This window comes from Hyla sarda, chromosome 1 (genome assembly GCF_029499605.1).
Source record: "Hyla sarda isolate aHylSar1 chromosome 1, aHylSar1.hap1, whole genome shotgun sequence".
NCBI classification, from domain to species: Eukaryota; Metazoa; Chordata; class Amphibia; order Anura; family Hylidae; genus Hyla; species Hyla sarda.
The window spans coordinates 334446152-334463758 of record NC_079189.1 but is presented as its reverse complement, the minus strand read 5'-3'; the positions used below and the strand labels follow the sequence as shown (position 1 = coordinate 334463758).

The window sequence follows — 17607 nt, the reverse complement described above, 5'->3', positions numbered from 1 at the left end:
TCATTTTTTAATGGTATAAAAAGTGACCAAAATTCCGCTTTTTTGGACTTGGGAATTTTTTTGCGCGTACGCCATCGACCGTGCGGTTTAATTAATGATCTATTTTTATAGTTCGGACATGTACACACGCGGTGATACCACATATGTTTATTTTTTTTTTATTTACACTGTTTTATCTTTTTTATGGGAAAAGGGGGGTGATTCAAACTTTTATTAGGGAAGGGGTTAAATGACCTTTATTAACACTTTTTTTTGCAGTGTTATAGGTCCCATAGGGAACTATAACACTGCACACACTGATCTCTCATACTGATCACTGGCGTGTATTAACACGCCTGTGATCAGTGTTATCGGCGCTTGACTGCTCCTGCCTGGATCTCAGGCACGGAGCAGTCATTCATCGATCGGACACTGAGGAGGCAGGTAAGGGCCCTGTAAGCTGTTTGGGATGCAGCGATTTCACCGCGGCGGTCCCGAACAGCCCGACTGAGCAGCCGGGATACTTTCACTTTCACTTCAGACGCGGCGGTCAGCTTTGATCGCCGCGTCTGAAGGGTTAATACAGGGCATCACCGCATTGGTGATGTCCTGTATTAGCCGACCCGATATGACGCGGGGTTAAGGACTGTCGGAGTTAAGGACTCAGACCATTTTATTTTTACGTTTTTTCCTTCTTGCCTTCTAACTAACTTATAACTCTCTTATATTTTCATCCACAGACTAGTATGAGGGCTTGTTTTTTGCGCAACCAGTTGTCCTTTGTAATGACATCACTTATTTTACCATAAAATGTATGGCGCAACCAAAAAAATACTATTTGTGTGGGGAAATTGATAAGAAAACTTAGCAAATTTTGGTAGATTTAGTTTTCATGATGTATACTTTACGGTAAAATAGACCCATTTTCTTTATTCTGTGGGTCAATACGATAAAAATGATACCCATGATTACATACTTTTCTATTATTATAACGCTTAAAAAATTTTTTTAACCATATTAGTGTGTTTAAAATCCCTCCATTTTGCAGTCCTATAACTTTTTTATTTATCCGTATAAGCAGCGGTATGAGGGCTCATTTTTTGCACCGTGATCTGTGATTTTATTTTATACCACATTTGCATATATAAAACTTTTAATACATTTTTTTATCAATTTTATTTGGACTAAGAGGTTATAAAAAGCAGCAATTTTGCATACGCCCTGCATCCCCGATCCTTAAGGACTCAGGGCTTACCTGTACGTCCTAAGCCAGGTCCCGGTGTTTAAAAAGGGGTTACGCCGTGATCCCGCATCACCCCGGGTCGGTACCGGCTGCTAGTCATAGCCGGGACCCTGGGCTAACAGCGCACGGCACCGATCATTGTGCCGCACGCTATTAACCCTTCAGACGCGGCGATCAAAGTTGACCGCCGCGTCTGAAAGTGAAAGTAAACGCTTCCCGGCAGCTCAGTCGGGCTGATCGGGACATCGCGATAAAATCGCGATGTTCCGATCAGCTGGGGCGCAGACGGAGGTCTCCTTACCTTTCTCCGTGGCGTCCGATCGGGGTTTGATTGCTTCCAGCCTGAGCTACAGGCTTGAGCAATCGAGCCCCTATCTCACTGATCCGTGCAAAGCTATGGCTTTGCAGGGATCAGCATAAGAGATCAGTGTGTGCAGTGCTATAGCTCCCTATGGGAGCTATAGCACTGCAAAGAAAAAGTGAAAAAAAAAAAAAAAGTTAAAGGTCATTTAACCCCTTTCCTAATAAAAGTTTGAATCCCCCCCCTTTTCCCATAAAAAAAAAAAAAAAAATGTGTAAATAAAAATAAACCTATGTGGTATCGCCGCGTGCGGAAATGTCTGAACTATAAAAATATATTGTTAATTAAATCGCACGGTCAATGACGTATGCGCAAAAAAATTCCATAGTCCAAAATAGCGTATTTTTGGTCACTGTTTATATCATGAAAAAAATGAATAAAAAGCAATCAAAAAGTTTGATCCATACAAAAATGGTAATGATAAAAACCTCAGAACACGGCGCAAAAAATGAGCCTTCATACCGTCCCGTATGCGGAAAAATAAAAAAAGTTATAGGGGTTAGAAGATGAGAATTTTTAACATAGAAATTTTCCTGCATGTCGTTATGATTTTTTTCCGAAGTACGACAATATCCAACCTATATAAGTAGGGGATCATTTTAACCGTATGGACTTACAGAATAAAGATAAGGTGTTATTTTTTGCCAAAAAATGCACTGCATAGAAACGGAAGCCCCCAAAAGTTACAAAATGAAATTTTTTCTTCAATTTTGCCGCACAAGGAATTTTTTTTCTGTTTTGCCGTGGATTTTTGGGTAAAATGACTAATGTCACTGCAAAGTAGAATTGGTTACGCAAAAAATAAGCCGTAATATGGAATTTTATGTGCAAAATTTTAAGCGTTATGATTTTTAGAAGGTAATGAGGAAAAAATGAAAATACAAAAACAGAAAAACGCTGAGTCCTTAAGGTGAAAATAGGCTGAGTCCCTAAGGGGTTAAAGTTCGGGTATTTACGCACGCGGCTATACCAAATATGTTTATTAAAAAATAATTGTTTTACACTTTTTGTGGGTAAAATGGGGAAAAAAGGACAATTTAAATTTTTATTGTGTGAGGGGATTTTTCACATTCTTTTTACTTTTATTTTTAATTTTACTTTTATTTTTACACTTTAAGGACATCTGCAGTGCTGGGCAAAAAAACTTTTTTTTACCTCATTTAATAGGTCTTTGAAAGACCTTTCCAACGATGTCTCCCCCATCAAAATTGGCCCAGTCTTTCTCCCGTTATCAGCACATGAATTACGGAGAAGTGAAAATAAAACTACATCTCCCATCATGCCTTGTGCTTACTTCCTGTAAGCTGCTGCCCTCCCCCTGTTCTATCCCCCCGAGCAAATTATTATATTGTAACGCCCACATCTCCCTTCCCTATGCATACACCCTCCCCTTCTGCTCATCTCCCCCTCCCCATGCTGGCTCCTGTCCAGTGATGAAGCAGCTGCCTCCGTGCTCACTGTAGTAAAAATGGTAAAAAAAACATAATTGTTTGTCTATAAAACTGTCCTGATAGGGGTCCCTCCCTCTTTTTCACAACTACAACTCCAAGCATGCCCAGTTATTTTATATGCTGTTCGGGCATGCTGGGAATTCCAGTGGTGCCTCCAGCTGTTGCAAGACTACAAATCCCAGCATGCCCTGTCAGCTTTCTGCTGTTTGAGTGTATAAAGGAGTTGTAGTTCACCAACACCTCTACTGTATCAGGAGACTCCTGGGAGTTGTAGTTCACCAACACCTCTATTGTATCTCTGTAGTCTCCTGGGAGTTGTAGTTCACCAACACCTCTATTGTACCTCTGTAGTCTCCTGGGTGTTGTAGTTCACCAACACCTCTATTGTATCAGGAGTCTTCTGGGAGTTGTAGTTCACCAACACCTCTATTGTATCTCTGTAGTCTCCTGGGTGTTGTAGTTCACCAACACCTATATTGTATCTCTGTAGTCTCCAGGGGGTTGTAGTTCATCAACACCTATATTGTATCTCTGTAGTCTCCTGGGAGTTGTAGTTCACCAACACCTATATTGTATCTCTGTAGTCTCCTGGGAGTTGTAGTTCACCAACACCTCTATTGTATCTCTGTAGTCTCCTGGGGGTTGTAGTTCACCAACACCTATATTGTATCTCTGTAGTCTCCTGGGAGTTGTAGTTCACCAACACCTATATTGTATCTCTGTAGTCTCCTGGCTGGGAGTTGTAGTTCACCAACACCTATATTGTATCTCTGTAGTCTCCTGGGGGTTGTAGTTCACCAACACCTATATTGTATCTCTGTAGTCTCCAGGGGGTTGTAGTTCATCAACACCTATATTGTATCTCTGTAGTCTCCTGGGAGTTGTAGTTCACCAACACCTATATTGTATCTCTGTAGTCTCCTGGGGGTTGTAGTTCACCAACACCTATATTGTATCTCTGTAGTCTCCAGGGGGTTGTAGTTCATCAACACCTATATTGTATCTCTGTAGTCTCCTGGGAGTTGTAGTTCACCAACACCTCTATTGTATCTCTGTAGTCTCCTGGGGGTTGTAGTTCACCAACACCTATATTGTATCTCTGTAGTCTCCTGGGAGTTGTAGTTCACTAACACCTATATTGTATCTCTGTAGTCTCCTGGCTGGGAGTTGTAGTTCACCAACACCTATATTGTATCTCTGTAGTCTCCTGGGGGTTGTAGTTCACCAACACCTGTATTGTATCTCTGTAGTCTCCTGGGAGTTATATGTCACCAACACCTCTATTGTATCTCTGTAATCTCCTGGGAGTTGTAGTTCATACACCAGTGTTTCCCAACCAGGGTGCCTCCAGATGTTGCAAAACTACTACTCCCAGCATTCCCTGGTTGGGAAACACTGGCATAAACACACACATAACAGGGACTACAACTCCCAGCATGTGTCATTCAGTAGTCCCCCTCCCCCCATCTCACACACAGAATCATCTCCAGTATGATATTTATTCCCTGTAGTCTATACACCACCAGCCCGTGCAGTGTAATATGTATCCTTCACACACACGTCCTCCCCTCCCCCCTCCCTGCTCTGTGGTTTGCTCTGTGTTTCCCCCATGAAAACTTGAAACCTCCCCGTGATAAGTGAGGTCCTGTGTAGACAGAGCAGGGGAGGGGGGAGGAGCTGTGGACGTCCTCATTCTCCCCCTGCTTGAATCTTACAGATAGGGGCGTTTCTGAGGATGAGCCTATGGCTGCCTCAGAAAGCACCCGCTCATGCATATGCATAAGCAGGGAGGACCCGACGGAGGCTAGGGGGGGAGCACAAACACTGCTGGGAGGAAGAGATCTCCGTCCCCAAGATGGCGGCTGCAATGTAATGATTAGGGGACGGACGCAGGACTACTGGGCTATGCTGGCAACTCTAATATCTCAGAAACGGCTGCATATAGGTAAATAGGACTAATTGACTGAATTGTGTAACTTTTGTTTGGGGAACATTTGGGCAGGGATTTTTGACCACTACAGTTGTCCTTTAATAGTCCCCATAGGGGACCATGTATAGCAATCATTCAATTGCTAATACTGTTCAGTGCTATGCATAGGGCATAGCACTGATCAGTGTTATCGGTCTCAGACCAGAGCAGAAGACCAGTGGAAGGCAGCGGAGCCAGATGAGGGGACCTCTGTCTGCCGTTCTGGTGATCCACGATCGCGCGGATGTCTGCCATTACTGGCAAGTCCCTGTTTTCAGAAACATCTGTACATTGGAAATATCTTTAATTTCACAGAATGCATCATTTTAGATCCATTTATCTTTGTGGTAAAACATCTTTGAGGGGTTCATTTAATAATATGTTCTATTAAATTCTATGAAACAGAGGCAGCCAGCGCACACATTGTATAGTAAAAACGGCAACATTTCCAACATTGGGATTAAAGTCGATTAAAGCTCACAGCTTCAGAGAACAGTCCTCCCTGAAAACCAACTTGGCCGAAAACAGATAATTTCCCCATAGAGTTGTTAGTATCTTCCACTACTTCAATAGCTTTATTGATATACGATGGGACATGATACCTTCTGAGGTGTTTGAATTAAGTAAACATTGTACACCGCTCAAAAAAATAAAGGGAACACTATGATAACACATCCTAGATCTGAATGAATGCACTAATCGTATGAAATACTTTCGTCTTTACATAGTTGAATGTGCTGACAACAAAATCACACAACAATTATCAATGGAAATAATAAGAAGGGGTTGACAGTACACGACTCGATGTCTGTGCCCCTTCTTAGCAAATGGGGAAACAGTGAACGCTATGTTCCTGAGACCCCACCTGAAAAGGGAAAAATAAAGGGAGAGAAAATTCTAACAAACATCCATAAACTGAAAAATAAGAAAAATAAGCGACCAGGTCTGGAGACTTGCGTCTGCCTCCTACAGACACTAAGCTTAACCCCTTAAGGACCGGGGTTTTTTCCGTTTTTGCATTTTCTTGTTTTGCTCCTTGCCTTTAAAAAATCATAACGCTTTCAATTTTGCACCTAAAAATCCATATGATGGCTTATTTTTTGCGCCACCAATTCTACTTTGTAATGACGTCAGTCATTTTGCCCAAAAATCTACGGTGAAACGGAAAAAAAAATCATTGTGCGCCAAAATTGAAAAAAAAAACACGCTGTTTTGTAACTTTTGGGGGCTTCCGCTTCTACGTAGTACATTTTTCGATAAAAATGACACCTTATCTTTATTCTGTAGGTCCATACGATTAAAATGATACCCTACTTATATAGGTTTGATTTTGTCATACTTCTGGAAAAAATAACAACTACATGCAGGAAAATTAATACGTTTAAAATTGTCATCTTCTGACCCCTATAACTTTTTTATTTTTCCATGTATGGGGCGGTATGAGGGCTCATTTTTTGCGCCGTGATCTGGTTTTTAACGGTACCATTTTTGCATTGATAGGACTTATTGATCGCTTTTTATTCATTTTTAAATTATCTAAAAAGTGACCAAAAATGCACTATTTTGGACTTTGGAATTTTTTTGCACGCACGCCATTGACCGAGCGGTTTAATTAAGGATATATTTTTATAATTCGGACATTTCCGCACGCGGTGATACCATATATGTTTATTTTTATTTACACTTTTTTTTATGGGAAAAGGGGGGTGATTCAAACTTTTAATAGGGGAGGGGTTAAATGATATTTATTCACTTTTTTTTTCACTTTTTTTTGCAGTGTTATAGCTCCCATAGGGACCTATAACACCGCACACACTGATATTTATCATTGATCACTGGTTTCTCATAAGAAACCAGTGATCGATGATTCTGCCGCATGACTGCTCATGCCTGGATCTCAGGCACTGAGCAGTCATTCGGCGATCGGACAGCGAGGAGGCAGATAGGGGCCCTCCCGCTGTCCTGTAAGCTGTTCGGGATGCCGCGATTTCACCGTGGCTATCCCGAACAGCCCACTGAGTTAACCGGCATGGTTTCACTGTCGCTTTTAGCCACGCGGCTAAAGGGTTAATAGCGCGCGGCGCCGCGATCGGCGCTGCGCGCTATTAGCGGCGGGTCCCGGCTTCACTATGACGCTGAGCCTGCCGTGATATGATGCGGGGTTACCGTGTAACCCCGCGTTATATCACGGGAGCAGGACCAAGGACGTACCAGTACGTCCTTGGTCCTTAAGGGGTTAAAGGGGTTCTCCGGTGCTTACACATCTTATCCCCTATCCAAAGGATAGGGGATAAGATGCCTGATCGCGGGAGTGCCGCCGCTGGGGACCCCCGGGATCATGCACGCGGCACCCCGTTTGTAATCAGTCCCCACCCCGTTTGTAATCAGTCCCCGTGTGACGTCATGCTCCGCCCCTCAATGCAAGCCTACGGGAGGGGGCGTGACAGCAATCACGCCCCCTCCCATAAGTTTGCATTGAGGGGCAGAGCGTGATGTCACACGCCGACGGCCTTGTGGTCGTCGGTAATCAGACCCGGAGGGAACACGCTGCGGGAACTGATTACAAACGGGGTGCCGCGTGCATGATCCCGGGGGTCCCCAGCGGCAGGACTCCCACGATCAGGCATCTTATCCCCTATCCTTTGGATAGGGGATAAGATGTGTAAGCACCGGAGAACCCCTATAAACTGATTAGCTCAGGTGCCTGTAGGCGGGTATACCCTGCTGGGAGGGGCAGACTTTTCTTGTTACCATAGTGTCAAGCCTCCTAGTGACAGCAGCATATATCCAAGGTCTGTGTCCCCCAATGGAGCCGATTGAGAAATGAAGATTTAGAATTTTCTCCTCCACTTTGCTGCTATTCCTGTGAAACACCTAAAGGGTTAACAAACTTTCAGAATGTCATTTTGAATACTTTGAGGGGTGAAGTTTTCATATAGGGGGTCATTTATGGGGGATTTCTAACATAAAGACCCTCAAATTCACTTCAAAACTGAACTGGTCCCTGAAAAATTCAGATTTTGAAATTTACGTAAAAAATTGGAACATTGCTGCTGAACTTTGAAGCCCTCTGATGTCTTTAAAAAGTAAAAATATGTCAACTTTATGATGCAAACATAAACTAGACATATTGTGCAAAAAATGCTCTGGTACTTAAGGTCATAATGGGCTTTCTCCTTAAAGGGTCACTCTCATTAAAAATAATTTTTGCAATTGCACTCCTTATGGTAAATGAAAAATATTTCTAATATACTTTGTTTACAAAAAATGAAGTTTTCTATGTTTTATTTGTGCTCAAAAAAGCTCAAGAGCACATTTTCCCCCAACTCATAGACAGACTTTGGACCAAAGTTCAAACACAGGAAGTGCCGCCTGGAGTGCTGAAGGGGGGGGGGGGGTTGTCCAGAATCATCCAATCATAGCTCCTCTCACACATAACTGCCATATGCTGTTGGTTGGACACCCCCCTCAGCACTCCAGGCGGCACTTCCTATGTTTGGACTTTGGTCCAAAGTCTGTCTATGAGTTGGGGGAAAATGTGCTCTTGAGCTTTTTTTAAGCACAAATAAAACATAGAAAACTTCATTTTTTTTAAACAAAGTTTATTAGAAATATTTTTCGTTTACCATAAGGAGTGCAATAGCAAAAATTAGTTTTAATGAGAGTGCCCATTTAAGGGGTTAATGAGTTGGTGTTAGGACATAAAAATGATAAGATCAGTACAAAACTACCTTGCACGACTGGCTTTAAAACTTTTTTGCGCGTGAAATCAACATCTGCACTTTTTTTCCCTTTTAAGCATAAATTCGGATTAGGCCTAAGTTCGTCCGCACTTCATATGACCATATCCAGGACTTCTCCCGAGCTTCCTCTATACACATGAACTCACTACCCCGAAACATCTGTTTCTCACCCACCATCAAAACCTTCAAGAATAGTCTGAAGACTATTTAAGCAAGCCTACGACCTTCAATAATCCTACTGTCACTGCGCTATAATTGCCAATTCCCAACCTGCTCACAGATAACCAGCTGTCCCCCTCACCTACTCTTTGCTTACACTCTCCATATAGATTGTAAGCCCTTGTGGCCAGGGCCCTCTTCCCCTCTGTGTAAATCAGCAAGTTAATCTGTGTAATATTCACTGACCCTTTGTTAGTGTAATGTACTGTCACCATTATTTTATGTAAAGTGCCCTGGAACCGAGGGTACTATATAAAATAAAAATAAATATTCAATAATAATACCAGACACTATGTTGAATTTATAGGTTTCAGCCTGCTTTCTCTCCTTCCTTGTTATCCTACCCTAACATGATGTCCAGTATTTCATGGGCAGCTAGAGCTAGTGCCATCTCTATCTACTGGGAGAATGGTGTGATCGTAAATATACAGCAGGAGAGGCTGAACCACTCGGCTGATTTCTTAAAGGGGCACTCCTGTGGAAAACTGGTGCCAGAAAATTAAACAGATTTGTAAATTAATTCTATTAAAAAATCTTAATCCTTGGTGCCAATCCATGGTGCCAGAACAGCGGAATTTTTTGAACTGTAGGCTGTGCAAATGAAAAATTTACTTTTTCATTTTCACGGACCACTTTTCCAAAAATCTGTCAGACACCTGGGTGTAAATGCTCACTGTAACCCTTATTACATTCCTTGAGGGGTGTAGTTTCCAAAATTGGGTCGCATGTCCAGTGTTCTGGCACCATGGGAGTTTTGTAAACACACATGGCATACAATTCCAGCCAAATTCTCTCTCAAAAAGCCCAATGGCGCTCCTTCTCTTCTGAGCCCTGAAGTGCGCCCGCAGAGCACTTTACATCCACATATGGGGTATTTCGATACTCAGAGAAAATGGTGTTACAAATTTTGGGGGGCTTTTTCTCCTATTACCCCTTGTGAAAATAAAAACTTTGGGGTAACCCCAGCATTTTAGTGAAAAAAAAAAATTCTGATTTTTCATTTTCATGTCCAACTTTAACAAAAATTTGTCAAACACCTGTGGGGTGTTAACGCTCACTATATCCCTTGTTACATTCCGTGAGGGGTGAAGTTTCCAAAATGGGGTCACATGTGGGTGATTTTTTTTTGCGTTTATGTCAGAACCGCTGTAACTATCAGCCACCCCTGTGCAAATCACCAATTTAGACCTCAAATGTACATGGTGAGCTCTCACTCCTGAGCCTTGCTGTGCCCCCGCAGAGCACTTTACACCCACATATGAGGTATTTACGTACTCAGGAGAAATTACGTTAAAAAATTTCTGTGGTAAAAAGGAAAAGTATGGGTCAACACCAGCATGTTAGTGTAAAAAAAATTTGTAGACCCCAACTTTACCTATTCATACAAGTAAGAGGAGAAAAAGCCCCCCAAAATTAGGCAATTTTTTGTTAGGCAATATACGGAAATACCCCATATATGCACCTAAACTGTTGTTTTGAAATACAACAGGGCTCCCGATTTGTACCCTGACAGACTGTGCATGCTGGGAGTTGTAGTTATGCAACAGCTGGAGGCACACTGGTTGGGAAACACTAATTTAAGTAACAGACTACCGCAGTGTTTCCGCACCAGTGCACCTCCAGCTGTTGCATGTCAATGCATGCTGGGAGTTGTAGTTTTGCAACAGCTGGAGGCACACAGGTTGGGAAACACTGAGTTAGGAAACAGACAGTGTTTCCCAACCAGTGTGCCTCCAGTTGTTGCAAAACTGCAACTCCCAGCATGCCCGGAGAGCTGAAGGACATGCTGGGAGTTGTAGTTTTGCAACATCTGGAAGTGCACAGTTTGGAGACCACTATACAGTGGTCTCCAAACTGTAGCCCTCCAGATGTTGCAAAACTACAACTCCCACCATGCCCAGACAGCCTTTGGCTATCTGGGCATGCTGGGAGTTGTAGATGTGAAACTACAATGCAGCAGTGAAGATCACTTACCATTTTTTCACTGCTGCATTCTGCTGCCGCCGGTCCCCTGCTGTCTGCCGCCGTTCCCCGCCGCCGCCATCTTTACCCCGCTCTGCCCGGAAGTCCAGAGCGGGCAGAGCGGGTATCTAAACTTTGACCCCCCGTCTCTGACAGCTCAAATCATCCATATTTTCGAGACCCGATAAGCCCAGAAAAGTCGTAATTCGCTGGTCAGAATATCAGCAGTCATCTCGCTCCGATCACTGCGTCCCGAGACGCGGTGATCAAGAAACGCAGTACCGTAAATGTACGGCGCTGTGCGCGAAGTGACACTTAGCAGCGCCCTCATCGTTAAGGGGTTAAGCAAAATGGCTTAAAGGGAAACTCTGATACACAAGTTCTTATCCCCTGTCCCAGCAGTCTGACCCCTTCCCCCCACCCCCACCCCCGCTGTCTGTCACCCTTGCCCTCCTCATAAATCGAGTGACCCCCACTCCGTAAATCGATTAAAATCGAGCACTGTACAATGCGGTGGCCGAAACACCCCCTCCATATATCTCTATGAGAGAGCTGGAGATACAGCAATTGTTTGGGGGGGGGGGGGATGTGTCGGCCACTGCTTTGTGAGGTGGCCAACAGTAACGAGTGCACGCAGCGGAGGCCGCTCTGTACTTGAGGAGAGCCGGGGTGCTGGGCAGGAGATTGCTGGGGTCCCAACGGTCAGACTCCCCACAATCAGACACTTGTCCCCTATTCTGTGGATAGGGGATAAGAACTTATGTACCGGAGTTCCCCTTTAGGGACAACAGTGTGAAGGTAACCTTAAAAGGGGTACTCCGCTGGAAAACTTAATTTTTTTAATTTTTTTTATATCAACTGGTTCCAGAAAGTTTAACAGATTTGTAAATTATATAGAACAGCAAATGACATGTTTCAGGTCATGTGACCCTTAATCAGATGCAGGGTTCTAGTGCGGATGAACTGGATTAAAATGATGTATTATTCACCTGGATCCGAATCTTAGAGATGCGTGCTATATTAGCCCCCCATTGCAAATAGGTTAATTAATCCCCTCTGCACAATGTAGGCTTCCCTGCCTTTGTCCTCTCTGCTCCAATATGCCCAACCACCTCAAAAATATTCATAGACTCTTCACCCATGTAAGTGCAAGGTTGGTGGGCATATCGGAGCAGAGAGTAAGTTTTGCTCCGCTCCTGACACTCGATCACCGCCTGCACATCTGCGCTGTCGTGATCGTGAATGGACGTATATATAACTCCATTTGCAGCAAGTCACTGGAAAATTGACACACACATATATATATATATATATATATATATATATATATATATATATGTGTCAATTTGCCGGAAGGGGTTAAATTTACCCAGCAGATGATACAGCCGATAGAGCTCTGACAGTTATACTACAGAACTAAAAGATATGCTGTACTTGGTTAAAAGCCAATAACAGCTCTAGCTTGGCAGAGGAAGTCTTGCAATGAAACAAAGCAAAAGCTTTCTCGATGAACACTACAGCACCAGAAAGGATCTGTGTGTTTGTTCCACAGGAAACGCCGTTTTGTTTTCAATGTTTTAATGATGAGGAGATAGCATGCACGGAACACTTATCTTAAAGCGTAACAGCACTTTCAGGTAACTTTTCAGAATAAGCTGTTCATGTGGCAGAGCATTACTTTTGGCCATTACATGACTTGTATCTGCCATTATTTACCAGTATCTCTGTAGTGGCAGCATTCAATACATTATAGAAGAAATTTGAGCAGGGTAAAATGTAAATCCACTGTTGGGATGAAATAGAACACTTACTAAAAGCTACTGCATCTTTGTCTCTTTCTGCTTTTATCAGCCTCCAGAAGCTTGCTCCTTCTGTCCTCTTCACAGCAGGTATATTTAGAGGATTTGTGTAACATATAATGCTAGGTTTGGGTCACACGTGCCGTATTTCGCTCCTGCATATTTTAGCAAAATCAGCTGCACAGAATACACAGCAACATATACAGCAAAATACGGCACCTATGACACTGCCCTAAATGAAAGTCTGTCAGCTTTATGCTGCCAACTCACAGGGAGCATGAAATCCTGACAGTTTCCCTCAACCAAAACAAACAAGATTTACTCCGAAACACATGCATCTTCTTATACACATAGCATGCTCAATGAAGCTGAGCCATTACTCCCTCATCTCCCAAGTCCACATCTTGGTTTATTAATATCGGGGTGCATTCACATTCCGTATAGACGGATGTAAAAAACGTATCATACAATCAGATGAAATCTGATGCCCTAAATTAAAGCTGGATGTCTCCAAAAAACATATCGTAATTGAATTGTAGTAAGATTTTACCCATTTTAGTCAGATTTTCGTAATATATATGTGCTTCTGCGCATAACAAAAAAAATCGGATACATGTAAACTGATGAAATCGTACACTGATATGATTTAATTTACATAGACAGTAATGTTATAAAAATCGAATACGATTCAGATCATTTTTTAAATCTGGACGAAATATCGTGGTCAGCCGTCAATTTTCCACCCAGCTAAAAATCTGATGAAAACATAAATGGATCAAAGCAAGTGCATGTGTTTGACATGCATATTCAATGGAGATCAATGGACACGTGTAGATATAGGATCCTGTACGATTCGTAGGTTAAAAATAATGCAGACATGTCAGATGAAAACATTGTGCTGTTAACATGCCCTTAAGAGTAAAACTAAACCAAAATTAAGACTAAAATGCCACAATGTTTCAGAGTAAATCTAGCTGTCAGTGATGAGGGAGTCTGTGAGGATTTCATGCAGCCTATGGATCAGACAGCATAAGTCTGCTGACAACCTTTGTTTCAAAATAAATATTAAAACCCAATTTTGTATGAATGGCCCGCTGATTTTTATCCATGAAGAAATTGAGCTATGAGCATCTTTGGTTTTTGCACGTTAATGGTTTTTTGCACGTTTGCACCTTGAGTTAAACAATACATTTTGCCTTGTCAAGGGCTTGAGGTTAACCTTGAGCCCTTGACAAAGCCAGTACACCTGCAAAACGTCGGGGAGGGATTTTTTTTAATTGCAGTGTTTATACACAGCAGAGATGGTTATAGGTAGCCTGGTACAGAAGAGAATAACATGGATTAGTAGTCATTATTACTAATTAAGTGTGCTGCCAAGGCTCACCAACCCCTGTAGGGGAGTTATAATGCCACTTTTATCCCGCATAACACAGATACTGTGTTTTTAGTTCATCACTGTCTACCTCTTTTCCCTTGTGCTAACAGGGATGCAATTCACCCCTCCCCATCTCGCAGAGTCATATGGGTTCTCTGCTCTCTCTAACATACAGTCTGCATAAACCCACTCCTTGCAAACAACTGTATACTAAGATGGAGTACAGTATGTTTGATCAGCCTTTTTGAAGTACTGAATGCTTTATTACCTCAGTCCAAAAGGTGTCTATAGCCTTTAAAGACTATGATGTGTTAATTAGCACCTATCACTTGCAGTTTTTCATATTCATTGGTTACTGCCCCCTGATTACAATCCCCCCCACCTTTATTTTATTTTTGTTTGTTTTTTACCTACTTTTATGGTCTCTTGCCAGTGCTCACTCTCAGTGAGCTCCGCAGTGTAGGAAGGGGCCTTCCCCGGCAGGCGCTGAGTCATCAAAAGCTCTGCCGGAGAATATTCTGCCCTCATCTATACAGAACTGGCTCTTTGCATGCAGCGATACCAATTATGTTTATTTATTCATTCATTTAAAAAAAAATAATAATCTTAGTAAAATGGGGAAAAAATGGAGTGATTTTATTTCTATTAAGGCAGGAGCTTATTCACTTTTTTAAAACTTTTTATTACTTTGGCTGCCATCTTGACTAATCAGACCCCCCACCCCCCAAGGTTTGATGAGTCTCATAAAGCCCGTAAATACTTTAGATGCTGTAATCAGTACTGATCAGAGCATCTGAAGAGTTAATGGCAAACATTAGCATGACAGGAGATGCAGTGATTGTGGAACCATGCAATGTACATGTACATTGCTGTGCCCTCTAGGGGGTTAAAGCCCATCTTAAAGGGGTGTTCCAGGCCAAAACTTTTTTTTATATATCAACTGGCTCCGGAAAGTTAAACAGATTTGTAAATTACTTCTATTAAAAAATCTTAATCCTTCCAATAGTTATTAGCTTCTAAAGTTGAGTTGATGTTTTCTGTCTAACTGCTCTCTGATGACTCACGTCCCGGGAGCTGTGCAGTTCCTATGGGGATATTCTCCCATCATGCACAGCTCCTGGGACGTGACATCATCATTGAGCAGTTAGACAGAAAACTTCAGAAGCTAATAACTATTGGAAGGATTAAGATTTTTTTAATAGAAGTAATTTACAAATCTGTTTAACTTTCCGGAGCCAGTTGATATATAAAAAAAAGTTTTTGCCTGGATAACCCCTTTAAACATATAGACATAGATGACATTAGATACAGAATACATGTCAAATAAGCATAAGACAACCCATTAATATTAAGAAGCCAACATACTGGACTAAAACCAAACATTTCTCATTTCATTCCTACATTTCATGTATGACTATATATTGTTTCACTGATTTCTTGTCAAATGAAGCGCAAGTTTTTGAACCTTTGCTCTGAAATATGCATATGCAATAACTCCCAATCTTCTTAAGTAAATGGAGGGCATGGCTGGTATAAATACTTGGCAGTGCTTTTAAAGGAATTTGGCCAGATTTCCTCCTGGTATATTAAGAGCAGGATAAACTGAACTCTTCCTCTGACTTGGAAGTGCACGCTGTAAAGTACTAATGACAAGTCTTAATCCATTACATCTGCCGAAAGGAATTTAATGCTGAAGCATGGTGGAAGTCTTATCAGGGAGCTCCCAATACACATGGGCCAGCAAGCAACTCCCTGCACAGTCTCCAAGCTGCTTACAACATAGAGATGCCTTTTACAAGACAGAAGATGTTATCATGTGTTTGTTGGAGAATTATATATATATATATATATATATATATATATATATATATATATATATATATATATTATATATATTATATATATATATATAATATATATATTATATATATATATATATATAATATATATATATATATATATATATATATATATGTGAACAGCTGAATTACACTTGACAGTTTGGCTAGGTTCACACTATGGAATTTCCGCCTACAATTTCGCTTTGAAATCGCAGGCAGAAATTCCGCTTACTAAAATATAGTGTATAGTGAATGGTTTTCCGTTCACAAATTCACACTTCGGAATTTGTGAAGCGGAATTTGTGAAGCAGAATTTGTGAATGGAAAATCCGCTTGAAAATTTCCGCCTGAAGAATGGCATTGCTCTTTCTTCAGGCAGAAATACTTGCGGAACACATTGCAGTCTATTGGCGACTGCAGTGTCGCATGGTCCTAGCGCCGACTGATTCAGTCGGCGCTGGCCACACTTGGAGTCTCCGGGCGGAAATTTTCTGCCAGGAGATTCCGCAGTGTGAACCTAGCCTTTAGGTGCTAAGAATACATTGCCTAACAAAAAGATAAAGTTCACAATGGTTGTCAGGAAGTTTATCCCTGGGAACCAGTCCTATTAACATTACACAGGCCTTTAACTCATAACAGTATTGCCAATAACCTGAAATCTAAAACTGTTTAAATGGTGCCTTTTTTTTGTTCCATTTTATAGTGGTGTGAACACAAGCTAAAGAGGCTTCTAACATTTCATTAAAGCTATAATCACACAGTGGGTTAAACTTCTCAGTTAGGGCCCATTCAGACAGCGGAATATCCACCCAAATCCGGCGCCAAGACCACTCAGACATACGCTGTCTCAATAGACGGCAATGCATAATGGAGAAGAATCCGCTAAAAGAATGAATTAGTTAAAGGGGTATTCCAGGAAAAAACTTTTTTCTTAATATCAACTGGCTCCAGAAAGTTAAACAGATTTGTAAATTACTTCTATTAAAAAATCTTAATCCTTCCAATAATTATCAGCTGCTGAAGTTGAGTTGTTCTTTTCTGTCCAGCAACAGTGCTCTCTGCTGACATCTCTGCTTGTCTCGGGAACTGGACAGAATAGGAGAGGTTTGCTATGGGGATTTGCTTCTACTCTGGACAGTTCCCGAGACAGGAGTCATCAGAGAGCACTTAGAAAAGAACAACTCAACTTCAGCAGTTCATAAGTACTGAAAGGATTCAGATTTTTTAATAGAAGTAATTTACAAATCTGTTTAACTTTCTGGAGCCAGGTGACATTTAAAAAAAAAAGTTTTTTCCTGGATTACCCCTTTAATTCTTTCAGCGGAGTCCGGAATGTGTATTCCTATGGCAGAATCCGATTTAAAACAATGGGAGGCTGGTGCACCAGAATTTCCGAGTGGAATTTTTCCGCTGCATTGCGCAGATTCTGCCATGTGATTGGGTCCTTTATACTGCGCCAAAATTCTATTGCACAACATGTAAGCCATATTTATAATAGTTTTACAAAAGAAAAAAATGCTTCCACACACCATCCAAGTCAGAGTTGCACACTAAGGTCCGGTTCACATGTAGCGGTCGCAGCACGGATGAGGCCACAGCCGCACTATAAGCAAGTGAAACAGCGGTTTAAGGCACAGCCATTAAAGGAGTAGTTCAGTCCTGAAA

General features: G+C 41.7%; 1 protein-coding gene across 2 annotated transcripts in view; it reads right to left on the bottom strand.

Moving 5' to 3' along the window:
- The window catches only part of DENND4C (DENN domain containing 4C), a 117676-nt gene that overhangs the window by 76085 nt on the left and 23984 nt on the right, over positions 1-17607 (bottom strand). The gene's annotated exons all lie outside the window — the stretch shown is intronic.